At 31.6% G+C, this 6,018-nt stretch overlaps 1 long non-coding RNA gene across 1 annotated transcript; it reads right to left on the minus strand.

The window, feature by feature from the left end:
- Positions 1–1,103: 1,103 nt before the first annotated feature.
- LOC25488276 (uncharacterized) lies at positions 1,104–4,856 on the minus strand. Its single transcript, XR_003009099.2, has 4 exons — positions 4,579–4,856; positions 4,355–4,444; positions 1,656–2,099; positions 1,104–1,298 (listed from the first exon to the last, which is right to left on the minus strand). It is a non-coding gene; the product is annotated as an uncharacterized lncRNA (long non-coding RNA).
- Positions 4,857–6,018: the final 1,162 nt, after the last annotated feature.

Below are 6,018 nucleotides of genomic sequence, written 5' to 3' on the forward strand. Positions count from 1 at the left end.
GGTACATTCTCAATCTCACTCTCTCTCAATAGTCAAAACTATATGCTGTCTAATTTCCTCATTCTATTTTATGATTACCTTGACCAAAATATTCCCCATTAATACTTGTTAAATTTCCATCAATTTCCTTTAATTCTCTTTGATTGTAGCGTGTCCTTGATTCATTCCAATTCAGCTTTAGTATCTTAAATCTATCCGACATTCACAAAACTACACATCCAAACCATTAGAACATACAACCTACTAAATATCTTCCACGCCCAGCCATTAGCAGCAACTATTGATTTCACCTCAGCGCAAAGGCTTAATCACCTCAAAGACTTGCGTGTGCGTTCCATTCGAATACAATCTTAGCAGGAGCTTTTTGGAAGGAAGAACACTCAAAGGTAAGGGCGGTATTCCGTACAATTATATATTCATAATCTCATAAGCTAATTTGAACGTAGAGCCCTTATCCTAATAAGATGAGAAGACTTGAATATAAATAAAAGAATGGAATAGATAACTTTTATTGCATTTCATGTTTGATGAAAAGGTCTCATCTTTTGTGGCATAGCATGGCATTATGATTTGACTCTCTTGTGCTTTAGAGAAAATGCCACATCTTATGGGAACACCGAAAAACTGTAGTAAAATGCAGAAAAACTGTTGAGTTTGGATACCAGAACGGTTTAACTGCTGTGGCAAATCGAGGCGTTGTGCTTGCCTTTTACTATGGTTTTCGTCGAAAACGGCCACGGCCGACCTATAACCGTAGTCCTATCTCAGCTTCGCAGATCGGTTTTTAAATTTCTATAATGCTACGGTTTTTCTTGGTTGCCATTTGAAATCCGTAGCGAAAACAATCTATTGAAAACGTTTTTTTATTGACAATTGCAACGGTTCTGGTACGTGGAGGATTAGAAATCCGTTCTTATATAATTATTTCCATAAGCTACCACAACGGTTTCTCACCGTTTCGATAAAAAAAAAGAATTTTAGAAAAAAAAAATTGTGGATCAATTATTTTGGTCAAAATAAAAAATGCACATTGATTCACACTTTTTTTGAAACCTTTGTAATAATTATAAACCAACTTAAACAATAATATTCATACAACTATATAACAAAATCAATTACTAGTGAAATATATATCAAAATATATTCTTTTGTTAATCTTTAATGAATAGATTAAGATTATCTTTAGTCACAATTAACATCTTTAAAAATACACACACACATCTATATCTCTTCATCTTCAAAAAAAAATTGTGTTCTTCCAAATTTTCAAACTCTTCATCGATATCATCATTACTCATCTGCAAAATGAAAGTAAAGTGTTCAATATATATATATATATATATATATATATATACACACAAACTTCTTATAAATAAAAACTATCAAAATGATAAATGCATCAAATTACACAACCATCAACATTTGCCATCACAACACCACACTAACTCTATTTCTTTATCTATCATTATTTTTTCTTCAAATTGTGTTTCATTAATGTAATATTACTTTATTTGTAATATTGTTCAACACTAACACAAAATTACACAACTAATACATCAAGTCTTAAAAAACAACAAAATTTTCATATAATATACTTAAAACATATTGTAAGAAAGAAACAAGAATGTAGATCGTAAATTATAGTTCAATCTTACCTCATTATCATCTGGAGTAAATGTTGACATAGAAGAACGCAAAGAATTGTTAGCATCAGTTGCAGGAGTTGTTATCAAATCTGCCAAAGCCTCTGTATCCAACCCAGTGGTGTTTTGACTCAACATGACCTTAAGAAGAATCTGAAATTTAATTTCCTTCCATTGCTTCTGTTTTATTACGCTGTTTCTCCTCCATCTCTTGTATCTGATCCTTTTAACTGTTTTTACCTCATCATTATGTTCATTTCTAAGTCTTGCAATTTCTTCATTTCTCTTCGAGAGTCGGGATTGTAGTTCTTCCGTGGAAACGATGTCTCCCAGGTTTTTCTTTTCCGCATACACTTTGAAAGGCTTCTTCAGAAGGCTTCCACATTCAGTGTCAGATACAGATTGTGTGGTTTGATTGACACATTTAGTTTCATATGTGGTGGTTAATCTAACAGCCTATAATTCCAAAACCAATATCTACATTAAAACGGAGAACAACTACAAGTTGCCAATATACAAAAGACAACACGGAAGGTACATTCACCGAAGAAAACAAAAACTTTACCGAACAAAACAATCTTCGCAAGTTTATTTGGATTTATGACGAAACTTCATATCAAAAATCATATAAAATCATTCGGGACCAAGTTCTTATGTAGTCTAACAATTATACAAAGAAAGAATGAATAAAAAGGATATCACTGAAGTAGCAGAATTAAAATCATTCATTTGATTGTGTTTTATTTTTATTAAAAACAAAATTTATTAAAATTGCAACTTCAATCACTAGATGTACAAGAGTGTGCACTAAGAAAAATACAATAGCTGGATGTAGCATGCTGCACAAACAGCCCCTGCGACAAACATAAAACCAAACACCATAAGTAGCAACGCTACAGGGCAGTGGGAAACCCAAAGCAAAAATTGCCCAAAAAATAACAACAATAGCCCTTATACATAATTACAAACTGAGGTACCACATAATGAAAGTGAAGCGCTGATTCAAACTTGAATTGTAATCAATTATCCTATAAACTAGATCGTTTACAAAAAAAAAATAAAGGACACCAAATCCACCTAATCTTGATTCTCAACTATCTAATGTCAAATACAACATGTAAATAACATAGTATACATTTGAACGTATATTAAACACAATACTAATAGAAATTTGAACTAGTAGGCTACATTGAATCATATATAAAAAAAGGTTAGCATTAGAAAACTTGTATAATATCTCATCACCATTAATCACATACAAAAGTAAAAGGTTGTCCTAATGGATATAGATTCTCTTTAAAGCATTTAAACTGAAACTTGCAGAAATCTATAAGCATTCGAGTATGAGTAGCTACAAATTCCATTTTAAAAAATAGATAATTTTTCTTTATGATCTTCTTTATTATCCAATTTACAATCTTCTCTCGGCATATTACAATATTCTTAATTGTAGAAAATCTTACCTTTTAACTAAATCTTATTTCTCAATTTCAATTAAAAAAACAAAAATAATGTGTGATAGACAAAAAAGAGTTGGAGGAACTTTGTTTCTATATATGCACAAGAATTTATTTAGATGTTGGAGACAAGTACCACCAAACACACTATAGTGGAGTGCCCCCTATAGAAGTATGTAGCCCTTACCATAGGCAAGAATTATCACCTGCTTATAGTCTAAAAAAATGATAAGCATACAAAAAGTCTTAACTCACTGTCCATTAAGAGCATTACGTAAATTAACTTTAAATTGGGACACTAATAGTAATTGTAAAATGAAAAATCAACATTAAGTATTCAATACAACTCAAATAATTCACCTAGTAGATGAAGAAAGTAGCAAAGCAACACAGGGAACCAAGGGCTATGTTAAGGTTATTTGTTAGTAGGCAAAAACGGAGAACCAAATGCCACCAAATTCAATTTTAAATGAATAAATAATAACAAGGCAACATGACTATTCAGGAATAGATCATACAATGGTTTAGAAACAAAATAGACAACTTTTACTGGTTATGATTTTTAAAGTACATACCCATTTGATTTCCACACATAAAAATCATTCCTTTAAGCCTATAACATCAATGAGTTCAAGATCCTAAATTTCTATTTAGTTAACTAATAATGAAACAAACCCATATGGAATATTTTCTTTTTTAATCAACGAGGTTGTATTCATGCATAGCTCGTACAAGACACATAAACTAGCAAAATGCAAGACATACAAATAGAGGTGCCACATATAAACGGAACACATCAAAAAACAAGATCAAGACCTTATAGAACACAAGTAGGTTCAACAGCCGCACCCCCATTTTGACAAGGCTGACCCAAAAACAGAACCAGCCCCACAAACCAAAACAAACAGCCCGTATCAGCAAAAAAACAACAACTACTAACTTCCCCAAAACAGACCTCAAAAGTATCCAAAACGTTGGTTATCACTGAACTAAAGCACCTCCAACGTTAATCCTAAACAATCTTAAAAGACAATTACCAAGATCCCAACAACTTTCATAGAATTATCACGGATAGTTTTTTAATATACTCAAACATTGTTTCCAAGATAACACCTTAATTTCTTTCACCATATGGAATATGATGAAATAAATTAGATTATATGAACTAAATATAATTAAGGTATCCATTATTCTGGATTTAGCAAGTAAACCATTAACATTAGAATAAAATGAGAATGATGAAAAAGAACTTACAAATTTGGTATGCTTCCAGAAATTTTCTCAACTTTAAAGCTAGAATCGCCTAAATTTGACCACGTCTTGAACATATACTAGCACAAATTACTGCATTCAATCACAAGGAAAAACAAAACTAAGTAAACTTATACAAAACAAACATTATATTCAATTGCACAAAAACAAAAATCAAGGATAGTTCACACAACCCATAAATCTAACGAAATAACAAAAGTCTTTACCTCTTTGATTGAGATTTAAGTGAGGTGAGGGTGATTGAACGTGAGAGTTTGAAACTGAAGGTTCGATTCAGGATTCTGAGAGATTGAGGGTTCGATTAAGATTTTCTATAGGTCAGATTCTTCGTGAGGGTTTGATAGCTAGTAGAGATTTGATAGGTGAGATTGAGGTTTCCGTGTGGTGAGGTTGAGATTTTGAGTTTCTATGGACAATATTGAGGGTTCGTGAGATTAGAGGTTCTGACAGGAAGATTCAATTGTTTTTTTTTATTTATTTTCCTTTTTAATCAATAAAAAGTTTTTATTGATTAGTGGAGTTTTTTTTTTTAACGAGAGTTTTTCTTAAGAGGAAATTGTTTGTTTTATTGAGGAAATTATTTTTCACCAAAAATAGTGCAGATTATTGTTTTTGTTGAATGGTATCTTTTTTGTTTTTAGTTATATTGATAGGGCTAGTTATTTGATTTTTTTAGAAAGGTGTGTTTTTTGTTATATTGATATATTTTTTTGTTACAGTTTTTAAGAACGGTATTTAAAGAACTCGTACTTTTAATAAAAATAATTAAAAATTATACCAGAACAGTTAATACATGTTGACGGAAATAACAAATAAAAATCCGTTCTTGTTTCTTATACCACAACGCTTTTGAGTCGTTACAAAAAAAAATTAAAAAATATCATACATTACTACAACAAAATCAGAAAATCGTTGTCCATGGGACTCTATCAGAACGGTTTTTTTACCTTCCAAAATTTAGGCGTTGTGGACCAAAATGTTGTAGTGTGCTTTGATGAATGTGATGAATATTTTGAAAGAAAGTTTGAATATCTCAGTTGATGTTGTGAAAATGGTGATGATTTCAAAGAGTGTGCATCATGCATGGCATGGCATGTAGTTGTGTCATAGGGTGCCGTAAGGGCGATTTACTCTGGTGCCATAAGGGCGATTTACTCTTGTGCCGAGAGGGCCATTTATTATGTGCCGTAAGGGCGATTTACTTTGGTGTCGTAAGGGCGATTTACTCTTGTGCCGAGAGGGCCATTTATTATGTGCCGAAAGGGCGATTTATTCTTGTGTCAATTGGGGTGATATCCGGATCATGGTCAAGTTGCATCTCATGCATCATTTGCATAAAGATCGTATTTTAATTTCTGTTATTTGTATCGAGCCTTTGACTCTTATGTGGTGACTGTTTTACTGTTCTTCTCATCTTGTGCCTTTATGTCTATATAATTGTATTATTGTGGATTAAGAATACTGACCCCTTACAACCAACATTTTAGGTATTGATGAGTTTGAGGATTGAAGCAAGAATGATGTTTAACTTGTACGCGTGCGGGAAATTAATTTGGGTTTTTTATAAATTGTAATTTAAAATGTTTTTTAGGATCATTTTAGTTTTCTTGTAATTAATCCAATTTAATAAATAATTTCTATTATTT

The sequence above is a fragment of the Medicago truncatula genome, chromosome 2, assembly GCF_003473485.1.
Source record: "Medicago truncatula cultivar Jemalong A17 chromosome 2, MtrunA17r5.0-ANR, whole genome shotgun sequence".
Taxonomy (NCBI): Eukaryota; Viridiplantae; Streptophyta; class Magnoliopsida; order Fabales; family Fabaceae; genus Medicago; species Medicago truncatula.